We start from the raw sequence: 25,307 nt of genomic DNA, 5'->3' as shown, positions 1-25,307 counted from the left end.
CTCCTCATAGCACAAGAACTAGGGGTCATCAAATGACATTAATAGGCAGCAGGTTTAAAACAAAAAGGAAGTATTTCTTCACACAACACACAGTCAGTCTGTGGAACTCTTTGCCAGAGGATGTTGTGAAGGCCAAGAATATAACAGGGTTCAAAAAAGAAATAGATAAGTTCATGGAGGACAGGTCCATCAATGGCTACTAGCCAGAATGGGCAGGGATGGTGTCCCTAGCCTCTGTTTGCCAAAAGCTGGAATGAGCAACAGGGGATGGATCACTTGATGATTACCCATTCTGTCCATTTCCTCTGGGGTAACCTGGCATTTGCCACTGTGGAAAGACAGGATACTGGGCTAGATGGACCTTTGGTCTTACCTAGTATGGCCATTCTTATGTTCTTATGGGTTTGTGATGACCAAGAGAACCACATGGTTAATTGCCTGCTTGGTGCAAAGGTTGTGGACCTCTTGAGGCATCTAGAGAGACTTATGTGGAGTACTGGGGAGGGGCAAGTGGTGATGGTACATATAGGTACCAATGATATAGTGAAAAGTAGGAAAGAGGTCCTGGAGGCCAAATTTAGGCTGTTAGGCAAGAGATTAAAGTCCAAGACCTACATGGTGACATTCTCCAAAATGCTTCCAAGTTCCATGTGGAAGACCAGTTAGACAGGCAGAACTGCAGGGCCCCTATGCATGGAAAAGACAATGGTATTGAGAATAAAAAAATAGCTATATTAGGAACTGGGCAACCCTTTGGAAAAGGAGAAGCTTGACCTAAACCAAAATGAAACCAGATTGCTTGCATGTAAAATTAAAAAGGTGGTAGAGGAATTTTTAAACTAAGGGCTGGAGGATTGCTGACAGGCATGGAGTAGCACATGGTTTGGACAGAGACATCCATTAGGGGAGGATTTATTAAAGGGGAGTCTCTGTGTCCTAGTAAAGAGGAGAGGATAGAAGTCGATAAAGTACAAGTAAGAAAAGACACAGTCAAATGAAAAAGATTCCCATTCAATTACATCACATGAAGGCAGACAACTAAATTTTGAGAAATTTTATAAGTGCTTGTATACAAATGCAAGAAGTCTAAATACTAAAATGGGTGAACCTGATTGCCTTGTGTTAAATGAGGACACCGATATAATATGAATCATAGAAATTTGGTGGAATGATGATAATCAATGGGACACAGTAATACGAAGGTACAAAATACATAGGAATGACAGAGTAGGTCATATTGGTTGGGGAGTGGTACTATTTGTGAAAGAATGCACAGAGTCAAATATAGTAAAAAACCTTAAATGAATCAAACTGTACCATAGAATCTCTATGGATAGTAATTCTATGCTTGAATAATAAGAGTATAGCTGTAAGAATATACTACCAACCACCTGACCAGGATGGTGACAAAGACTGTGAAATGCTGAGGGTGATTAGATAGGCTACAAAAACAGACAACCCAATAATAGTGGGTGATTTCAACTATCCCCATGTTGACTGGGTACATGTTACCTCAGGATAGAATGTAGAGATAACATTTCTAGACACCACTAATGACTGCTTCTTGGAGCAGTTAGTCCTGGAAACCACAAAGGGAGAAGCAATTCTTGATTTAGTCCTCAGTGGAGCACAGGATCTGGTCCAAGAGGTGAATATATCTCAACCACTCAGTAATAGTGACCATAATGTAATTAAACATTTACATTCTTGTACAGGCAGAAAATAATAAAGAAACCCATCACAGTAGCATTTATCTTCCAAAGGGACAACTACTCAAAAATGAGGAAGCTAGTTAAATAGAAATGAAAAGGAATAGTCACAAGAGTGCAAACTATTTTAAAGCACCATAATAGAGGCTCACAGTAAATGTATACCCAAATGAAAAAAAAAGAGAGAGAATAAAAAACATACCACCATGGCTAAACAACAGAAAAATGAGGTTGTGAAAGGCAAAATGCATCCTTTAAAAATTGAAAGTTAAAACCTACTGAGGAAAAAAGGAAAGGAGCATAAACTCTGGGAAGTCAAGTGCAAAAGCATAATTAGGTCAAAAAAGAATATGAGGAGCAACTAGCAAAAGACAAAAACCAACAGCAATTTTTTTAAAGTACACCAGAAGCAAGAAGACTGTCAAACAATCAGTGTGGCCACTACATGATCAAGATACTGAAGTAGGAGTCAAAGAAGACAAGGCCATTGTGGAGAAACTAAATGAATTCTTTGCATTGATCTTCATCGCAGAGGTGTCAATAGAAGAAGTTTTGGAACAAATTGATAAATTAAACAACAATAAGTGACCAGGACCAGATAGTATTCACCCAAGAGTTCTGAAGGAAGTCAAATGTGAAATTGCACATATCCCAGTACAGATCCTTGGGGGACACCACTATTTACCTTTCTCCATTGTGAAAACTGACCATTTATTCCTACCCTTTGTTTCCTACCTTTTAACCAGTTACTGATCCATGAGAGGAACCTTCCCTTGTATCCCATTACATCTTACTTTGCTTGAGAGCCTTTGGTGAGAGACCTTGTCAAAGGCTTTCTGAAGGTCCAAATATTTGGGTAATGTTGCATAATGTCTTTCTTTTAATGTATTGTTTTGGTTAATTTTGTTTACTTGGGGAAAAATAATCTGGAACACTCAATAAAGGGAAGAAAATATGAGAAATGGGCATGCAAAAGGAGACTTTGGGGGTGGTAGTGGAGTGCAAATCAGACATGACATCCTAACTCAGGAAAGGGCTTAAGCATGTGCTTAAATCCATCCCTATTTAGAAAAAGCATTTAAGAACATGCTTAACTGATGTCAATGGGATTTATGCATATGTCTTTCCTGAATTGGAATCTACATTTTCAGTGTGATACGGCTATAAAAAAAAGATCAGCATGCTTTTGGTCTGAATTCACAAAGGTAGCACATCTTTTGAGTCTCGTGTCTTATCAAAAATTTCTAGAGATGAGTATTAAAGGTTAGTAAAGGACTCTTTTGGCTTAATCAAAATACAGGAAGCAACCTGAGCAAACAACCTGAAAAGGCCCATGGCAATGGCTGAGATATGGAGCAATTAATCTGATACTGTGGATAAATCTAATATCTTTTTTACAGAATTCAGATGATCCTCTGGTGGTTTTAAAATATGATATAGCTCAAACCAAAATTATAGTCCTGTTGCAGAAATTACTGGGTGAGGTTCTTGGGCCTGTGTTATACAGGAGGTCAGGACTACATTTAGATTGGGCTCTAGTTCCTTTTTCTCAATTCATTGCCTTTATATACAGCACGATAGAGTGATTTGATTAGAAACAAAGAATGTATGGCACACTTACCACAATCGAGGCGGTATCTTGAAACACTGTGACTCTGAAGAGGACTTAGGGGTCATGGTACACAACCAACTGACCATGAACTCCCAGTGTGATGCTGTGGCTAATAGGTCTCAAATGATCCTTGGATGCATAAACAATATATGGTATCAGGTAGTAGGGAGGTGGAATTACTTCCATATATGGCATTGGAGAGATCATAACAGGAATACAGTGCCCAGTTCTAATATACACACTCTAAAAAGGATGTTGAAAACTTGGAAATTGTTAAGAAAAGAGCCACAAGAATAATTTCAGATTTAGAAAAGCTTCCTTACTATGTAAGACATAAAAACTTCAGTCTATTTAGCTTATAAAAAAGAAGGGTAAGAGGTGACTTGCTCGCGCTTTGTAAGTACCTACATCAGAATATTTTTTACAGAAGATGGCTCTTTAATGTAGCAACAAAGGCATAACAAGAGACAATGGCTGGAAGCAGAAGCTAGACAAATTCAGGCTAGAAATAAGTCACATATATTTAAGAGTGACTGTACTAAGGTAAGTGGTGGTAAAACACAAGGAATCTTTAAGTCAAGATTGGATGACTTCTAAAAGATTTGCCCCAGTTCAGCCACAAGTAGGCTCGATATATGAATTACTGGGTGAAATTCTGTGGTCTCTGTTACACAGGAGGTCAAACTTGGTGATCATAATGGACCCTTCTGGCCTTAAGAACTATGAATCTATGATTTTAAGCTCCTTTCTTATGAGTCATGGTATACCTCCTCAGGTATGCCCCTGGTTTCCATCAAATGTGCTCCACAGAAATATATTTACCCAAATCCTGAAGTCCTTACTCAAGCTGTTCAAAATTCCCTTTGAAGTCACTGGACCTCTAGGGGTTTTTCTAGAACTGTCATCTAAGAATCAACCAGGCATACTCTAGGTCAAACAGGAAGCTATTAGTGGAAGTGTACTCTTCATCAATAGTGCAGAGGAAGCCTGCAAGGCTGGGTAGAAAGGGTGAGAGACAGAGGATGAGATAGCTGGAAAAGACATGGAAAGCTTGGACTCCTGCATACAGTCAGTAAGGCAGATGTTCCTCCAAACTATGAATCATAATAAATACATTGGCAGAAGTCAGGATGAGTTTGTGGACAAAACTCACAGAGAAAAGGACTAAAATCCTGCCCCTATTGAAGCTGGTGCCACAAATCCCGTTGACTTCAACGGGGCCAGAATTCCACCCTTTGAATATTCTCAGTGGATAATTTGACAAGCTGAATTTCTTCCTTTATATTTGCATGGCTCCAGAGAATATCAGTCTCCTAAATTCCCACATAGTGGGTGTAATTCAGGAGTAACTCCATAAGACTAGCACCAGTGAAATGGTGAGATGAGAGTCAGGCCTGTACATTAAATCTTTTTTACTTCATCCTTGGAAAATATTGTCATGGTGGCATATGCTCAGAATCCAGTCATAAAGTATGGCAAATACAGTGATGGATCTAAGCCACATAGGCTGGATCCAGACTCAGATCTTGATTTAGAACATCCCCAAATTCAAGATTGTTTGGCTCTGAAAATTTGGTTCAGTCTCTAATAAAAAGAAACTGTGAAATTTGTTTGCAGATTTGGATGTCTAATTCTTCCAAAGTTTGGGGATGTTCATTCAGATCCAGAATTTTGGCATGGGCCCATTCTCTAGTTCTACAGCACTGAACAACAGCAGTATTTCAAGGTACCCTTCTGATCTCTCCTCCCTCCCAAGCTTATATAAACATTTTAGTTTTGTTTTCATTTTAAGGAGAATCCTTTTTTCACTATGAAAGTTTGTCTCTGGAAGCATTTCTCTTTTTGAAGTACAAGAGTTCTCTGCTTCCTTATCCTCCATCAAAACAATCCAGTTCAAATATTGTTTTCCCACACCAGCAGCTATATCATTTGTCCTTTTCTTGTGACAGTCTTAGTATCTATTTAGTACAAACTATGACAATCAGGTGGCCACATAGACTTTAGAGTAAGCATTTGTACCACATCCTCTGGTCACATGAACTTCATGGTTGTCAGCAGAAACAGAACTCAGGGCTCCAAAAACACAGTTCCCTATGACTAGAGCTAAGGGAGAATCTTCTTTAAGGAATAATAGTGGTAGGGCCCATATCCTGAGTAGGTCTGTGTGCAACGACTGTACACTCGCATATCAGTATATTACATAAGATCTTTCTTCAATATAGCCCCCAGGGTTCTAAACAGAAATAACGTGGGGGGCAGTTCTGTCCTTTATTGAGGATTGTTCAAATGTTGATGAAGAACTGGGTGTTAGTTCTAGTACAATTTCCTGATTGAAATTAGATGGGACACACACAGCTCACTATGTTTATAGATAGATAAATTCATAGCATTATGGTCATCTCAGGCCATAGAATTTCACCCAGTAATTCCTACATGAAGCCCATAACTTTCAGTTTAACTAGAAAGACATTTTTAATTTAAAAACTGCAGGTGCTGGGGTTGTGCCAGGGGTTAAAAATGTGCACCTTATTTCCACTTTGAATTTGTGTAGCTCTAAACTCCAGCCACTGGATTTTGTTATGCTTCTGTCTGCTAGATTAAAGAGCTATCTAGCATCCCTATGTAGGTATGTATAAGCCATGATCAAATCACCTCTTAACCTTACATGAATGTCTTGTGTATTTCATAACCCCAAAATGCATGGTACCTGGAAGAGTAAATTTCACACTCAAAGCATTTCATTATTGGGCTTTCCCCTATTTGCCAAAGCTTTTGCTCTTCTGTAGCAGAGAGAACAGTGCCAGTCTAAATTACTGCAATATCTTAAGAGGGAAAACGTGTGTGTGTGTCCCTGGGATCTGCCTGTGAAATGTTTTCTTTTCCCAGGGGGATATATTTGACATCAAGATAAAGGGGCAGTGTGGAAAACAAACTTACTTTTTTTTTTTTGGTGTACTGCAACAAGCTTCAGTCACTGGGATTCTTTTTGAAAGGTCTTAGTTATCTTAGCAGCTGTTGTATGACCTGCCTTTTCATTGCAGTATCTCAGTGCTGCAGTTCCCTTCCAAACAGAGGCGAGAGTTGGGAATAACACAAATTACAGTATTCACGGGGAACAACATGTTTTGTAATAAGCACAGACATTTTTTTAAAGCTGGGGCAGATACTGACAAACATTTTGTTCTCTGCTCTACACACCACATAGCCTATGTATGTTCCATAGCCTATGTAGGTGCAAACCATAAGAAAGTCTGCCTTCTTATACCCCGTTCCTGGTATCTCCCTCGTCTTCTGTTTCTGTCACTAGGAGCTGCAGTGAAAAGGAAAATGGGTGAGGGCTATGAAGTGTCTGGATGAAGGGCATAGTGAGAGAGATTTTGCATGTCTTGATGTTAATGCTGTTTCAGGTACCTCCTACAAGACCACATTCCATGGGAGCCACTACATGCCTGCCATATGCAGAGGAAACATTCCGGTTACTTTGACATCCTGCTTGCATGTATCATTATTGTGGGAACTCACCAAGTATTAGATGGTCACAGGACTTTAAGATACATCGGCATCAATATCTGCTGTGGTTGCCATAGTGACTTTTGTTTCCCCCCTTCTCCCCTGCTCTGTTGTCCCTGATCTTTGAAGAGAGAGGATTCTGGTGGTTTCAATCAACCACTGGGCAAGAAGCACCCCCACCCACATGTCCCTCATGTTGTTTTATTTTTCCATGCCCAGGATCCTCTTCTGTAAGTGTCAGGGTTCTTAAGAGTTAGTATGTTTCAACCTGTCACCCAATGACCTGCTAACAGTTGCTAGGATAGAAGCTGAATCCTGACAGACGAATCCAGTCCAGGAATCTGACCAGCAGAATGCTGGGGATCCTAACTGCTTCACAGTTTCTATATAAACCCAGCACAGAACAGGAAATTGTCCATGCAACTGGGATCCACCTTGCCTTGGACTGTGTGTCTTGTGTTTTCTGCACCTGCTCCCATTTCCCTGGCTTCATTTCCTGGTATCCCAACTGGCCTGACTCTAGTTACCAACTCATGGGTCTGCTCTCAAGTTTGTCTCCTGCATCTGAATCCCTGGTAACCTGATCCTGTCCTGTACAAATTCCAAGGAATCAGGGAAGAGAGCTCCCTCATGCTTCAGTCCTAACTGGAACACATGCGGAGCCACACCCAAGGGTTCCCTACTTGCAAGTGCCAGTCTAATTGCACATACCTGAGGCACCCTTGCAAGATCCCATTCTACCAGCCCTCATTGGCTCAGGTGCAGCTGATGTCTTCAAAGATGTATTGGCAGCCCAGATCCTGCAGATTCCCCTGCAATGCAAGGCCATTCCTGACCTTATAGAGACTATTGATGGTTCCCCTTTGTCTCCTGGTCCAGTAACAGGAAAAAAACTCCTTGGGAGGCTGTGATTCAGGAACACCAAAAAATGTTATAATCTGGTGTGATCCATTCTCCACACTTGTTTCCCCTCACCCCTCGATCCTCAGTTTCTTCTGTCTGGCCCTCCACACCCATCTTATGCATGTCAAGCACAGAAAATCTGTTTTCCATGAGTTTTATTGGCAATACTGTTGAGTATCAATAAATCCTGCCTTGGCATCCAAACCTCCAGAGATCTATGTGGGGGTGACTATCCAGGCAGAATCTTCCATTTAAGCTACATCTGAGCTCCCCTCAAAATACCAAGATTACACCAATGTTTTTTAAAAGAATGTGGAAAGCCTACTTCCTCACTAGGACTAGGACTATCCAGTAGAGTGGCAGCCAGGAGCTAAAATACCATTTGGATGAATTTATGCTATGTCAGAACTCCAGCTGACAGTGCTCCAAGAATACCTCCAGGAGAATCTGGCCTGAGGATTTATCTGTAAGTTGACCTCGCCGGTTAGCACACCAGCCCTGTTTGTCCAGGGGAAAAAAGGCATCAGTCTCCAACTCTGCATTGATAACTGCTTATTGAATCAGATAACTATCAGGAATTGTTACTTGCTACCTCTTATTCCTGAGCTGCTGGATCATGCCTGGATCTTCACCAAGTTGGACCTATCAGGGTTGTACAATCAGGGAAGGGGACAAGTGGAAGACTGCCTTCAGGAACCAGTATGGCCACTATGAATACCTTGTAATGCTTTTTGGGTTGACCAATGCCCCAGCCACCTTCCAACATTTATAATTGATGTGTTCTGAGACATACTGGACTAGTACATAGTAGTCTACCTTGATGAGATATTGATTTTCTATGACTACCCTGAATGGCATACCACTCACGTCCAAACTGTCCTGAAACGTTTGTAGCAGTATGGCCTTTCCACCAAGCTCAAGAAGCTTGCCTTCTATCAGACCTCCAGGGAGTTCTTGAGCTTCATCTTATCCCCAGAAGGAATCTAGATGGACCCACTTAGGGTCCAACCCATCAAAGCTTGTCTGACTCCCCACATGGTACAGGATCTGCAATGCTTCCTGGGGTTTGCCAATTTCTATCAATGATTTATCTTGAATTTTTCAAAATAAATCCAGCCTCTCACCCTGTCCTCTGGAAAAATGCCCAATTCCATTGGTCCCCTGAGAACCAGCATGCATTCAATCAGCTGAAATTTGCCTGTACTACCTCAGCCATACTGGCTCACCCCAATGTCACACAAGCCTTTTTTGTAGAAGCTGATACCTCCAATGCAACAATTGGGGCAGTCCTTGCCCAGCTACTTGGTCCCAAACAAGTGTTACACACACATCATCTTATTACTCAAAGAAGCTCACCACTGCTGAGGTAAACTAGAAAATACTTGGCAAGGAACTCCTGGTGATAAAAAAAACACTTTTGCAGAATGGCAGCACTACCTGGAAGGAGCTTGTCACCCAGTCCATGTGTTCACTGACCATATTCTTATTCTTCTCACGATTCCAGTTTATTATCACTTACCACCCTGGATCTAAAATGGTAAGGTGTCCCAAGATTCAGTACCAATCCACAAGGTTCCAGCCAGGAACCAACCCTCATTCTCAAATCCTGCAACTTTCTCATTTCAGCTCATCACCAGAATATACTCAGATTGATACACTCTGAGTCTGCCTCAGAAGTTCCACTTGAGGAACAAGCTATTATCAACAAGCAGCCACATGACTCCCAGGAAGGGATCACATCCATAAGAGACCATGTCTATGTTCCCCCAGGACCAGTAAGGGTCGCAGTCCTGCAATTATGCCACAGTTTTCCCCAGCAGGACTCTTGGGTTACTTCAAGACCCAATGACTAATGTCCTGCTTCTTTTGGTGTCTCCAAATGCATCCAACTATACACTCATTCATTGCTTCCTGTGATGTTTGTGCCCATGCCAAGACCACAAGGTCTGTGGTATCCTCCAGTCCTTGGACACCCAGCCTCGACCCTGGGCAGCCATTGTTGTAGATTTTGTCATAGAGTTACCAGAGTTCAGAAAATTTAAGACAGTTTTGACAGAGTGGACCACTTTACCAAAATAGCCCACTTCATCCCTTGCACAGGCCTCCCCTCCACTGAAGAGACAGCCCACCTTTGGATTCGCTACATAGTCCATCTCCATGGCCTTTGGAACGCATCACCTGCAATCAGGGTTCTCAATTCACAACCCAGTTCTGGTGCAAGGCTTTGCTCCTGCTGGGAGTCCACAATATCTTTCTTCTGCTTACCATCCCCAGTGCAATGGCCAGATGGAAAGGGCCAACCAGATTTCATTACCAGGACAATTGGTCCTCACTTCTCCCTTATGTGGAGTTTGCTAACAACAATGCAGACCATGCATCTACGGGTCAAAGCCCTGTTTTTACCAATTAGGGGTACCACACACCATTACTTTCGCCCTACCCAGTCACCTCAGATTTGGTGCAGCAGATTTGTCGGGCCCAGTAAAAAGTGAGGAAGCACCTGGAAAAGGCAAAAGCAGACTATAAGCAATATGCAGACCAGCATTGACCTCAAGGCCAACCTGTGCAGTGGTACAAACGGTTTGGCTCTCCACGGAACATCTCCACACAGACAGGCCTGCTCACAAGCTGGAATTTTGGTTCCTTGTCCCTTTTAAGATCCTGCAACAGGTTAATCCAGTCACTTCTAAACTCCAACAGCACCTTACAGGAGCCAGCCACCCTCTCCACCTGTATAGGTACAGGGCCATGAGGAATACGCAGGTCAGAAGATCCTTGACTCTAAACATACATGCGATAGGCTCTGGTATCTTATTGACTGGGTGGGGGATGGTAATGAGGAACATATCTGTGAGCCTGCAGAATACGTAAACACTCTTGCACTTGTGTGGGTGTTCTGTAGGAATCACCCTGAAAAGCCTTGGTCTCATGACACCCTGAAGGTGCCCTTGGGGAGGGGATGATGTCAGGGACCGTGGCTCATAAACACTGGCCTACAGGACTCGTAGGCGCTAGTAGACCAACCTGTGACCCAGTGACCTGCTAACAGTTGATAGGATAGAAGCTGAATCCCGACTGAGGATTCCAGTCCAGGAATCTGACTGGTAGATTGCTGGGGTCCTGACTGCTTCACAGCTTCTGTATAAACCCAGCACAGGAACAGGAAGCTGTCCCTACAGCTGTGATCCACCTTGCCTTGGATGGTGTGCCTCCTGCTTCTGCTCCTCTGGCTTGACTTCCTGGTATCCCTACCAGGCCTGACTGTGGTTACCAATTTGTGGTTCTGCTCTCAAGTTTGTCTCCTGCTTCTGATTCCCTGGTAACCTGACTTTGCCTGCCTCCTGACACTCCGCTCGTGGCTTGCCCTCTGGCCTGTCTCCAACTCTGACCTCCTGGTATCTGATCCAGCCCAACTCCTGCTCCGACCACTAGGTAAGACTGCTCACATCCCAGTCATGACAATTAGCCTTGAAGCAATTTGGAGAAGAGAGACAAGTGGAGGTGCTGGACTCAAAGAGGGCTTTGGCTCCCCCTTCTGCAACTTACATGAACTGCAAGGAGCAGCTGAAAACTTCTCAGGCAGCTCCCCAATTGTCCCGCGCCCTCTGCCAAGCCCAGAAAAGTGGTCCCAGTAGTCTCACTATACAGTAACCCTATCCTGAGCTCATACCTGAGGCATATTAGTAGGAGGCATATTAGGCATATTAGTGCACAAATTTTTCCCTGTGCTGTACTTGTTCTGTGGGGGAATAGAGGACTTCAGTCTTCCAGTCTGATATACGTCGTTATACCATGCGTATCCACAAGGGATCTTAGGGCATTTAAATCTTTTGCCAGCACTTGCTTCTTCTAAGCCACTCCCTATACTAGAAATTTTCTCCCTTTTCTTGAGCACTGACCTACTACTGTGTCTTTTTTCAAATCCCTTCCAAAAAAGCAAAAACAAAATATGGCTAACATTTCTAAAAGTATCTAAGTGCCTCAGGAGCCTAAATCACATTGACTGTCAATAGGACATAGACTGCTAAGTCATTTAGATGCTTCTGAAATTTTTGCCCTAAGTCTCGCTTTCAACAGTGATTTAGGCATTCAAGATCTAAGTTTAATTGGGAATGGGATTTAGATGCCTAAGTCACTTAGGCTCTGTTGAAATTGTTACATATGTCTTCCATATGTTTGAAGGTTAATTGACAGTGTTAGGATACATTACTTTCAAAAGGGAGGGAAAAATCTATTCTATTCAGGTTCTTATAGTGTGGTATCAGATCACCTTTCAGGAATGCATTAACCACATCACTTCAAGATGCAACCAGTATATTATATATCTGAACTTGTGTGGTTTTAGTTTAAACTGCCAGCTTCTCAGGTCAGGAACAAGCTCTTCCTTATTTATGATTATTATTTATCATGTTTATTACAGTTGTGCCCAGGGGACTGGGACCCCATTGTGCTAGGCACTGCACAAACGTAGAGTGAGACGCAATCCCTGCCCTGTGAATAGAGGATAGGGTTATAGCACAAAAGCAGAGTGAATGATGCGACACCAGCAAACGTCATGTTAGTTATACTTGAGGAGGAGGAGGACTTGCTATTTAAAACCTTTCTGTGGAGCTATTAGCTAGATGGAAAAGCAAAGAAAGGGAGGCGGCAGAAGTGTTTCGACTCAAGAGAAAGAAGGAGAGTGCTCAGAGAAAACTGCAGAAAGCTGCCGGATGACATCAGTGTCCCTCTCTCTGCTTGAACTGCTTTCCTCAGCTGCAGTGCTAGCTTCAGTCTCTGGATGGCTCCTCCCTGTCATTTCATTCCCAAAATCCACATGGCTGGGATGAGGAAGGATGCTGCATGGGTCCTTCTTTTAAATGTTTTATATTCTGAAGGTGTTTAATAAACAGCAACTAATTATAATTACGGCAGTTATTTTGTCAAATTCAGGGGGTGATCATGGTGGAAAGAGCAAAATTCATGAATGCGGAGTAAATAAGCATTGCCATATTGCTTTGCACAGCAAGTACATGTCATAGGCCAGATCCACAGCTAGTGTAAATCACAGTGGAGCAACACTAGTTACACCAGCAGAGGATCTGGCTCTATTTTAGGGCAAATATCTAGGGGTCTATTTCTGATCTTTCTTATATCGGTATCAATCAGGAGTAACTCTCATTACGTCAGTGGAGGTACATGGCATGGTGTCTTGTGTAACAGTAAGAAGAGAACTGCAACTGAGTCCAATAACTCTGTTTGTACTGTGATAATGGCAAACACATGACCAAAGTAATTTCCATACTAGAACCACCATTTGTAAACCCAGACTGTAGTGAGATCCCTGAGTTCCTGTCCCCTATTAGCTTCACATGCAGAGCTCAAGGCATTCAGTGAAAGTATTTTAACCATCAGACCCTCCCAACCACATGGAAAAAACTAAACAATCAAAAGTCACAGATAACTAAGTACACAAAAAATCACAGAAGTCATGACTCCTTTGACAGCCATGACAAAAATGCAGGCATTGAGAGTAGTCCAGCAAATAGTGCACTGGTGTAGGAAGTAGAAGATTCTGGCTTCTGTTCCTTTCTCTGCCCCATGCTCATGGTGTGACCTTTGCCAAGTCTTAAAAAAAAACTATCTATGCCTCAGTTTCTCCATTGGTTAAATGAGGATAATGATGCTTAGCTGACTTTGAAAAGCCCTTTCAAATTTATGGATGGAAATCATTGTATATGTGATGATAAAACCACTCCGAATTTTTCAACTGCAATTTTGTCTTCTTGAAAAACCTGGTTTCACTTAAATGGATATTTTTCACAAGGGAATATTAATTTTGATTAATACTTTTTAAAAATTTTCCCATTGGGAAAATCAGAATAAAACCTTTTCCTTTTAATCAACATTTTGCAACATGTTTTGTTTCAAAACATCAGTTCAAAATGACAAATTCATTTTAACATGTCAAATCATTTTGTTTCAGTAAAAAATGTTGACTTTTTCCTTTTCACATTTACTAATTAGAAACTTTTTAGAGTTTTGGTTTGGTTTATGAAAATATCCAATATTTTGATTTTTCATTCTGATTCAAAGCAGAAAGATCAATTTCCCAGAAAAGGAAAAATCCATTTTTGAACAGCTATTACTTTATTATTAAGTATTATTTTATGTTATTATTTATTATTATGTGAACCACTTCCATTAAAACTTTTTCCAACCCTGTTTGTACTCTTGCACATCCATCAACCAAAGCTCTCTTGATGTTTAGGAAAGTTTGATGAAGGACCATCTCACTTAACCCCATCTCCCTCTGGAGGGGAATGGAGAAAGCCCTCGCATGCCTCATCCCCTCCCTCCATCATTCCACAGGACTGTAAAATCACCCCATTCCTGTGAGAGCTTTGCCTCTCTTGCTCTTCGCCCCCCTCCCTGACTTCTGTAATGAAACCAACTCTCCTTCACAGGTACTTACAAGCTGAGTGACAGAGCCATGCACTCTCTTGATACAAACACGCAATATCACCACTTTCAAACACTAACTTACACACACATCATAAATCAGTGGGGAGATGGGTTTGAATCCTAGGTTCAAAATTCATCCAGCCATGGTGCACAGACTTCCAAAAGTTGCAATTAACAAAAACAAACAAACAGAAAATCTGGCCACGATCATCAGAAAATCTGCCCCATTTGTTTATTTAGAATGTTTCCTTCAACGGGGGGAAATCTTCTGAAGCAACACAGTTGTGTCCTTCCCTGTTTTGCTGGGCTCCTGCACAATATCTCCCTTCGCACTCCCAGTATTGTATTCCACTTCTCCTTGTCACGCTCCATATAATGTTGTTTCTGTGCTATGAAGGATGTCTGACTCTCCCCTTGACTAATCATTGGGTACTGGAGGGCCCTCTATCCTGAGCTTGAGAACTTGACCTCCGATGACACCCATTTGACAGGGATATAGACACATATGGCTCCCCTCACTCATCTTCGCTCACACCAGGAGTTCTCCTCTGATGCCCTGTCAACGCAGGCTTTCAGACGAAAGATACCAGTGAAATCAACAACAGCTAAAGGAATGTGGCCTTCTGGCCTAACAGCCTTTGATTGATATTCTTTATTTCAGCACAACCTTCAACTTGGTTAAAAATGTAGCATCCAACCTGTCTTGGCACTTCCAGGCAGAATGTGTCTGCAAAACTAACAGGATCATTGAGGCAACATGCTTCAAAACAAATCGTGGGCTTGCTTTCAAAATCACAAAATCTGCACATATTTTATCTGCACATATTTCTTTGGTGCATTGTAAACAGTGGCTGCTCAAGACAATCTACCTCCCGAGGCACAGCTTCAGTGTGCTGTCTCCTTATTACACTCTTAGAAGTTCACAGCAGACCCCCAGCTGCTGCCACCCCCACCACTGAACCTTGTGCAGCCGGGTTGGAGGCTTACGAGGCAGAACTTGGCCTGGGGCTGCAGAAGCCGCTGGACCTGGGTAATATACTGCTCACCTCAATCCCTCCTATTCTTTGCCTGTGGCATGTAATAGTCTAGTCTCCTGGGGGCTGTGGTGCTTTGGTCTTGTTTCAGTTGCATGGGGTTAGTTGCTGGGTGCTGTGGGTGGCCTGTGATATAGATGAAGTCAGACTTGATGGTCCCTTCTGGCCTTAAATTCTATGACTCTATGACAAATGCTGTGGAGTGGGAACAGTCTGACACCCATGCGGGCTGAGCCAAGCCAGTCCAGGAGGAAAGTCCATTTCCAGTCTCTGCAGTAGGCCCTGCAAGCAGCGGAGACTGCTTCCTGGGTGGCAAAACCCCAGTGAGGACCCCTTCCTAATGGCCCTTTCCCAGCAGGTTGGCACCAGCCACCCAAGGCTTGAGAGGGAAGCGAGCCCCACCTCAGCAACCCTAGGCAGCAGTGGCTCCTTCTCCTGGAGCCACTCAGCTCAACCACAACAGGATCCAGGCACTGGCAGGGGCAGCTCCCAGCCCAATGGGCCCCAGTTAATGGCAGCATTGACCCCACACAAAACCACATGCATTGTGGAAGCTGATCCCCCTTGCACAGGGGGCAGTAGGCTCCTTCCCATTGGACAGAATGGAGGTCTCAAAACCTTAGTCCCTGCACTCCACACCCAGCCATTCCGCATCCATAGGCCATCCCAGCCTGCGTCTCCAGCCCACATCCCCATGCCTGCCCCCAGCATCCCCTGCACTCCTCAGTCTGCCCCGACCCCTTTCCAGAAGAGCTCTCCACCATCCCCAAACACAGTGGAATGGAAGCAGCAGCCTCAATGTGAATCCAGAATGGTGGTGGAGGCCTGGGCAGAGGGCTGGCTGGCTGGGCAGCAGGGCCCCTGGGGGCCGGGCACAGAGCAGCAGGTGGGGGCTGGGTGCCAACATGGAGCCAGGTGAGCCACTTCTCTTGTGGCTGAAGCCACAGCAGCACTCACGGTGCCACCAGAGCAGCCCTGAGCCGCGGCCAAGTCTGTGATCTTACCTGTGCTGGGGGTGGGAAAGGCTGGGGAGGGGTCTGGAGCACTGCCACTTCCCCAGCAGCCTGGTTCAGGACTGATTCCTGCTCCTTGGAACCCCGGCTGGTGGCCACCTCCTTCCCCCAGGCCACCCCACCAGCCTCATTTGCTGTCACCACCACCCATGGAGGGAACCTGGGCTAGTGTACAGAAATCTGCCAGCAATTGCCTGGTCTGCCTATAGCTAGAGCAGGCTCTGACTGTAAAGTTACTGCTTTTAAAATAGCAAGCAGCTTATTACTATTTACTATTTGTATGGTAGTACCGCCTGGAGGACCCAACTGAGATTGGGGCTTCATTCTGCTGGTCACTATGAATTCACATGACAAGAGACAGCCCCTCTCCTGAGGAGCTTTCAGTCTAAAGACACAAGGGAGTCAAAAGAACAGGAGTACTTGTGGTACCTTAGAAACTAACACATTTATTTGAACATAAGCTTTCGTGGGCTACAGCCCACTTCATCGGATGCATGCAGTGGAAAATACAGTAGGAAGATATATATATATACACAGAGAACATGAAACAATGGGTGTTAACATACACACTCTAACGAGAGTGATCAGTTAAGGTGAGCTATTACCAGCAGGAGAGAAAAAAAACTTTTTGTGGTGGTAATCAAAATTTGCAGCAGTTGACAAGAAGTTGTGAGGGACAGTTGGGTGGGGGAGGAATAAACATGGGGAAATAGTTTCACTTTGTGTCAAAGAATGTTATTGTCCCCAATTGAAAGATGGGAAACTGAAGCATGTAGAGAGCAAGACTGTGTTTCTTAAACAAAGTCATATAGGAAGTCAGTGGCACAGCCAGTAATTGAACCCACATGTTCTCAGTGTTACTCCAGTCAGGGGCGGCTCTACAAATTTGGCTGCCCCAAGCAATCATGCCCGGGAGGCGCCCCCGAGCCGCGGGAGCAGTGGACCTGCCGCGGGCATGACTGCGGAGGGTCCGCTGGTCGCGCGGCTCAGCTGGACCTTCCGCAGCTGCGGCCGGGTCGCTGCGGCGGCGGCTCGGTGCTGCTGCTGCGCTGCCGCTGCCATGCCTCCAGCCGCGCAGAGCGCCACCAGCCGCGACCATCCGCGCCCAGCCCGCGCGTCCGGCGCCGTCCCGCCCGCAGGCCTCCCCGCCACCATGAGCCCGGCAGGGCCACCCCGCCCACCCTGCCCCCCCCTGAAAAAGGGCGCCCCAGGCGGGTGCTGCCGCTGCTGCCCCCCCTGGCCCCGCCGACTCCAGTGGCTTAAGCACAAGACCATTCCACCTCTCTTTGTGGGCTAGTCCAATTTGGAAGGTCTCAACCTGTGATCTGCGACTCATTGGTGGTCTTGCTGGAAGAGAGCTGGCTGGTCACATAGCAGTCATCCTCTTCCTTATTTCTAGCTACAATATCACAACAAAAGACAGTTAAAATAGAATCATAGGACTGAAGAGGACCTCGAGAGGTCATCTAGTCCAGTCCCCTGAACTCATGGCAGAACTAAGTATTGTAATACACTAAATACTTTTCTAAAACCACTTTTCTATGGAAGCAATTGCGGTAGGTACCCCAGGGATGTTGTCCAATTGCAAATGGAAGGGGAGTTTGCCTGTGCAATTGTAAGTGGGAGAGGAGGTGGCTTTACAATTAATCCTTTCATGGATGTTACATCCAGTACATCTTCCCCCAGAGACGCCCCTCCTCCATTGGCTTCTGTTTAGTGTCCTGTGCCTCTATGCTCCCGTGTATAAACTTCCCTTGTGAAATATCCACCCACCAAGGATATTCACTAAACCCCATCATGCAGGTATCCCCACAGGAGACAAGCAACACTGCCCTGCACGCTCCTCCGAGAGACCCCCTCCCCTGATAACTGCTCCCATCTCTGTGAGACATTGGACTGCTTGATGTGTTCTTCCAACCATCCACAAGGAGAAAATTGGATCTCTCTGTCAAATCTGGGAGGTATTTAAAAGCTCTGAAGGGAGCCCCCAACAAATTCCACAGCTGGAATCCACCCCAAGCAGGTTTTGATCCCAGAAAAAGTGCCAGAGTGTCAGCATTATTGATTTTACATGGAACATGCTCATCTATTATGATGAGCTATGTCAGTATAAAACCCTGAGAGAGCGTGTCCAGGAGAGCTGTATTTATGTCCAGGCCTACAGTAATATGGTACTGACATGCTAACTGTAATACTGAGCACTTTACACCTCCACCCTTTGGAAATGCTTTTCTTTTTGAAGAGCAACAACGCTCACTCCTCTCATTTTCTAATGGTCAACCAGCGCCTCCTTGCAAAATATTCTTCAGAACGCTTTTATTTCCTATCACACCCTCTTTAGATTCCCTGGATGGCAGTACTCTTCGGCTATCTTGTAGCTGCACTGAGTAACATCAGGAGGATGAGTTGCTGCTGCTCCAACTTCAGAAGGGAAGAATTTGGTGTTGTTCATTGCCCTTTGCAAAGCCTGCCAAGTGCTCACTCACAAGTAGCTCTCAGACAAGCTAAGCTTTAAGCAAAACAGTTACACCACCATCTGCTGGGTTCTAGTTCTAGTTACAAGTGAAGCAGAGTCCAACTATCCCAGGACTTGGATGAGAAGCATCCCAAGAAAATGCAGAACAGTGCAGGGATCTGCACTGATGACTCGGGAAGTTTGAAAAGGTTATGTCCTTCTCTCGCACTCAGTGGTACTGAACCCATTCTCAAGCATGGGAGAACTGTGTTGTGAGAGGTCTTTTGATGACATATGGATTGCTAATGGCCACATGTGGTCAAGATTTTGGTTTTGTATTGTCATAAACAGATAGTTAAGGGTTAAAGTCTCTTTTACCTGTAAAGGGTTAACAAGCTCAGTAACCTGAGGAACACCTGATCAGAGGACCAATCAAGGGACAGGATAATTTCAAATCTCTGTGGAGGGAAGGCTTTGTCTGTGTTCCTTGTTTGCTCTGTGTGCTCTCTTTGGATCTAAGAGAGGCCAGACATGTCTCCAAGTTCTCCTGGAGTATTTCCTACTATCCAGTATAGTGAGTATTAGTTAAAAAGGCAGATTAGTCTTTTGAGTTACTTTCTATATTTGCAATTGTGTGTTTGCTGAAGGAAATTCTTTATTTCTGTTGCTGTTACTGATTATTCTGAGGAGGAGGGAGGGGGAAGTCTCTCCAGTTTTTATAAGTTAGACCCTGTATTTTTGCATCCTGGTAATACAGAGAAAGTGTACATTTTTTTCTTTCTTTAATAAAATCTTTTCTTTTTAAAACTTGATTAATTTCTTCCCTTGTTTGGATTTTCAGGGGAAGGGGAGGGGGAAAAAGTGAATCCCTCTTTGTTTGATTCAAGGAGTTTGAATCAAGGTCTCTCTCCTAAGCACTAGGAGAGGGGAGGGGGAAAAGTGAATCCCTCTTTGTTTGATTCAAGGAGTTTGAATCAGGTATCTCTCCTAAGCACTAGGAGAGGGGAGGAGGGAAATGGTTTGTTTCCCTTTGTGTTGAGATTCAGGTTTGAATCTGTGTTCCCCAGGGGAAGTTTTTGGGGGAACAGGGAGTGTGTCAGACACTTAAAACTGACTGGTGGCAGCGAGAACCAGATCTAAACTAGGATTTTAGTTTAGAGGAGTCCATGCAGGTCCCCATCTTGGAACCCAACAGCTCCAAGTGGGGGAGAAGACCTATGACATGTATCTATACAAATAATGACACCATCAGCACTACAACTCCAACTGTTACTGTGTTGGGGTGTTGGTTCAGCATTGACAGTGCAGTTTGCAGAGTATACAGCATAAAAAGTGAAGCATATTGAGATGAAAGGACTATATCCAGGGAAGACAGTGCTGTAAAAATGAGAGAAAAGACAGTTAACTAAGTAAGAGTATTAACTTGGGGACTGAGCATGCTTGAAAAATTCTATGGAAATAATCAAGAGTTTGTAGCTGTGGGGTTTTTGCATGTGACTATCAGATACACTTCTGAAAAAGATCCAGAAATGAAGATCTAGTAGGAAACTTGGCACCATATGATGATAGGAAAAGGAAAGCAACAGTTTATTTAACTTTATTATATTTAATTTTCACTAAATATACAGAATCTGTCTGGATGTTTTCAGGTCAAATATAAACATTAGTCAGGTAGTTAAGTGATGAGTCTGGTATAGATTCATAGATCTTAGGGCCAGAAGGTACTCCTATGATAATCTAGAGAGCATCCTGTAAAAAACAGGCCAAAGAACCTCACCCAGTAATTTTTGCATCAAGTTCATAACTTCTGTTTGAGTAACAACATATCTTTAGAAGGACATCCAGCCTTGATTTAAAGACTATAAGTAAGAAGGAATCCACCACATCCACAGGTAAATTGTTCCAGTGGTTAATTACCCTCCCTGTTAGAAAAATTGTGCCTTATGTCTAGTCTGAATTTGTCTAGCTTCAGCTGCCAGACGTTAGATCTCATTGTGCCTTTTCTGGTAGATTAAAGAGCCATCTGCTGTTAGCATTCTCTTTCCCGTGAAGGTACTTGAAGATCACGATCAAGTCACCTCTTCAATAAACTAAACTGTCTGAGCTTCTTAAGTATAAATGCTTAGATGAATGCAATGCCTTGTGATACCAATTAACAAACCCATTAATTAATTCACCCCTACTTTCAGTAATGGTCCAACAACATACCATAAACAGAAATCCAGGTGACAGCTATTCTGTTAGCTGTTGAGATACAATAACATCTTGAAACAGACCAAATAAAAGAAATATACTATATGAGTAAAAATGAAGGTATAGTCTGGGCACAGAAAGGGTCCCCTACAGGAGACTCCATGAGCCAATGTATTCAACCAACCCAAGCCTTCTGGTTCCTCATGACATGCCACTCATAAAATATATAACCCCTCATGGGTTGCCATCACACTACCATTTTACAAGAATACCATCCTTTTTTTTTTTTAAAGCTGTATTCTATAATCCTCATCAGTCATCCAAAACTCTGCAATATTAGAGTTGTTCTGGACGATGACTGTAGAATACTGCAGTCCTTTTAAAATAAGAGTTATGTACACATTTAGTATAAGATAGCAACAAAACCATCAACATTTCCTCTCTGAAGAGGTATAAATATAGATAGTAAATTATGCTTGTATTCTAATAGTGAATTGTGTCCAAAGCAATAAACAGGTAATATCTCTTTGAAAGATCTACTTAGTTGTCTGGGTTACATATGACCTTACACCATTTTCCCTCCACAACAAAGCGGAAGAGAAATAGCATTTCTTTTGTTTGGCAGACTTCCATCAGAGTCCTTTCCCTGATCAGATGGCGTTTCACAGGCTGCCTCTCTGTCCGATTTCCTGGCCTGCATGCGTAAATGTCATTGCTTCCTCGGGGCTGCAGAAGACGTAGGATTGTCCACTCCATTCGACTGAGAGTCTTCTGGATACAAAACAGCTGCATGAAGCACCAGCAGTTTTACGGAGATAGATGGTCAGAAGCTGTTACAGGCTAAAGTCCAGAACCACTTTGTTACTTGTGATTATGTGACACCCTTAATTTCTAAAAGCCAGCTGCTTCCAAAAACAGCTAGAAACAATGAGGCCAGAGTCTAATCTCAGTTATGTCAGTGTGAATCTGGAGCACATTCATTGATTTCTGCAGAGTTACCCTGGATATACACTGAGGTAATGGAGATCAGGATGTAGCTCAAGCTAGTTTTATCTTTGGGGTAAATCATCCAATAAGAATTTGTCCTGATAGTGTAATGCTTGTAATTTGATATTCCACTGCCATTTGTGCAGATGGAGTTTCCATGGGCCCAGATGGAGCTGGAATTAGTTTCTTCCTGTTTATTCCTGCAATGTGAATTATGGTCAATTAGTTTTAGGCTATGCCTACCCTTGGAGCTGGGGTGTGTGATTCCCAGCTAACACAGACATTAGTGCTCCTTGAGCTAGTGTGCTCAAAATAATAGTGTAGCCATGGTACCGTGGGAAATGGGGAGAAGCAGAATGGACTGGCAGTGATAAATACGTACCCACGAGGTTCAGGCAGGTTTGTGCTCTGTATAGTTAGCCTGTGCCATCGCTCACCACTGCCCATCCTACCGTGGCTACACTAGTATTTTTAGTGTGCTAACTTGATGAAAGCTAGCACGAGTACATGAGCTGGGAATCATACCCTGAGCCCCAAGTGTTGATGTAGCCTTAGTATCTGCTCTGAATTTTTCTAAGTCTCACCTACAGACATTTGAGTAGCTTTTACTCCAAACAGTGACGTGCAAATGGCAGCGACACATTTCTGGAAAATCTCAGCTAGAAATAGCATGGGCAGAAATCATGGCCTTCAGTAGTAACAGCTTTTAAACTAGACACACCTCAGGATTGCATGGGAGGGAGTGTTTGTCTTCCTCTGAAGCAACAGGTACACCGCTGAAGGCATGATACTGGACGACATGGGCCAGTGGTTTGATCTGCTCTGACAAATCCTATGTTCTTATGCAACGTCTTGGGGCCCCATTCTCCTCCCCTCGGGTTATGAGTAATTCTTATTGGCTCCAATGAGGATGACTTGCATCCTATGGCAGGAGACTATTGCTCTTGGAATTTAGCCACTTTATAATTACTTCTTAGTTTGGCTCATGACCTTTTATATAACAGCACAGAGTTTCCACAGGTAAATAGTGCAGAAGATATAGAAAAGAGATAAACCCTCAGGCTTGAGGGCATAAGCCAGCCTCTAACTGATGAGAATTAGAAGGAAAGTTCCCCTAGGAACAGTTTAGTCTGTAATTACCTACTTACAGGGGTTTTGCACCTTCTTCTGAAGCAGCTGTTACTGCCAGGCTAATGAACATGAAGGTGGCTACTGGCCATTTTATAGATCACTGTAGGCTGAGACCCTATGCATCTGTTGCCCTAACACATACAGAAAAGTGCCTTCTGATAGCAGCTAGGTGTGATGTCCCGTGTCTTGGGCCCAGGCTTGGGAGTCCCCAGACTGCATCCTAGCCTCTACCCAATGTCTGTTGTATCCTGGTGGGCTGAGAAACTAGCAGGACTATAGCCTCAGCCAAGGCACCACCCCAGAACCCCTGATTGTAGGATCACCCAGCTCCACTGTTTGGTCCAACCGTGCTATTTAAACCAGAAGGAGACACAGGACGTTTGTCTGAGCAACAAGGTGATTTCCTGTTGGGGCTGATTGGAGCCTGTTTGTGCCTACCTGCAACTCTGTTCCTGCTCTGCTCTTGGCTTTGCTCCTGTTCCCACTGTGCTACTGCTCTGTGCTTGATCCTTTCCTCTCCTCCAGTTCCTGTCTTTACACCTTGCCTCCAATTCTCAGTTATCAGTCCTGGCTCTGACCCTGGCCTCCAAGTTCTGACCCTGCTTGTGGCTTGACTCTTGGCTCTGGCATTTGGCATCTGATCTTGTCTCTCTGACCCTCAGCTTCAATTCCTAGTTCTGACTCTGGCTTGACCCTTGGCTCTAATAATTGGCAGTTGATTCTGGTGCTGACACTTGGCTTCATTCCCCAAACTGGTTGCCTGTTCTGTCCACTAAACCTGACTCCTGCTGTGACTACTAGGCCAGGCTGCCTACATTCTAGTCCATAACAATAGGTGCACAAAGACATTCTGTCCTAGTTAAGGCCTCTAACTGTTACATAATCTAAATGTTAAATCATAATTCATACAGTAATGAGGCCCTCTATGTACCTAAATAAATTGTAAATCAGGCCACAGTAGAAGAATCTGGGGTCTCAATACTGCAAGATGCTTCTGTGAGATGTCAAACACCTTTGTAACAGGGTGGCTTGCCCCGTGGGCTGGCGAGCCAGAAGAGGAAAGCCATCCTGCTTACAGAATGAGCCCACCTGAGAGGAATCAAGCAATTCTCCATAAAGAGCCAGGTTTAGGGATTAATGAAGTTCATGTGGAGAAAGATCTGGAGAGAGAACCAGGTAAGAAATTCAGAGAGTAAGAAAGGGTGTCCAGGCAAGGACACCTAAGAGTGACCCTGATTAAGCTGGGAAGACATAGATACAGAGGGGAGCTTAAGAGGCTGGGTAGAAAATGGCCCAGGGAAAACTGAGAGGGTGGAAAGATTTGTTTCTGTTAGACATTTTTGTATGAAGTGTTGTAGCCGTGTTGGTGCCAGGATATTAGAGAGACAAAAGGTGCATGAGGTAATATCTCTTATTGGACCAACTTCTGTTGTTGAAAGACAAGCTTTTAAGCTTACCCAAAGCTCTTCTTCAGTTTTGGGAAACATACTTAGTGTCACACTAAATACAAGGTGGAACAGATTGTTTAGCACAGAGGTTCTCAAACTGGGGGTGTGCCGGATGTATTCTGTGGTGGGGCTGGAGAAGGCAGAGTGGAGAGCAGCGGCTGCTGGCCAGGTGCCCAGCTCTGAAGAGAGCACTGCTACCAGCAGCAGTGCAGAAGTAAGGGTGGCATGGTATGGCATTGCCCCCCTTACTTCTCTGCTGCTGCTGGCAGAGGTGCTGGCTTCGCAGTTGGGTGGGTGGCGAGCTACATACTATATACTTAAATGGCTCTATTTGAATCAATGCCTTACTGTTTTTAATACTTAGTGAGAGTTGCATTTTTTTCCCCTCGGCATATGTACTTGTGTGATGGGACGGGGGTGTAAAGTGCTACAGACACAAAGACAGGGGGTGTGATCAAATACGTTTGAGAACTACTGGTTAGCCATTTATGATGAACACATTTCAAGGGACCATTCAAGGTGAAGTGGCCTGCTAACACCCCTCCAGTCATAGGGGGAGAAAGAAGGAGTGGGGAGGCAGCTTGGTGGGGGTGATTAGGAGGTTATAGATTGATGCAATTATCCATAAATCCAGTGTCTCTATTCAGTCTGATTTTTAGTGTCTAGATAGGGTTGAATTTAAACTCCCAGGCTTGTCTTTTAGAGGTGTTGTGCAGAATTCCTTTGAGAATGAGGACTGAGAAGTTTGATATACAGTGATTGTTTTGTGAAAAGTGTTCACCCACAGGTGACATGGTATTTTTCTTTTAGCACTTTCCTTTGTGAGCTCATTCGAAAGTGTAGCGACTGTCTGGTTTCACCCACATAG

At 43.8% G+C, this 25,307-nt stretch overlaps 1 long non-coding RNA gene across 1 annotated transcript in view; it reads left to right on the top strand.

Moving 5' to 3' along the window:
* The window catches only part of LOC120395736, a 41,406-nt gene extending 34,404 nt beyond the window's left edge, over positions 1-7,002 (top strand). Inside the window, exon 3 of the long non-coding RNA XR_005592757.1 lies at positions 6,729-7,002. This is a non-coding gene — a long non-coding RNA (uncharacterized LOC120395736). The remainder of the gene's footprint in view (positions 1-6,728) is intronic.
* Positions 7,003-25,307: the final 18,305 nt, after the last annotated feature.

This window comes from Mauremys reevesii, linkage group 1 (assembly GCF_016161935.1).
Source record: "Mauremys reevesii isolate NIE-2019 linkage group 1, ASM1616193v1, whole genome shotgun sequence".
NCBI lineage: Eukaryota > Metazoa > Chordata > Testudines > Geoemydidae > Mauremys > Mauremys reevesii.
Note: the sequence above shows the minus strand (reverse complement) of the source record. Positions and strands in the feature narration are given on the sequence as shown.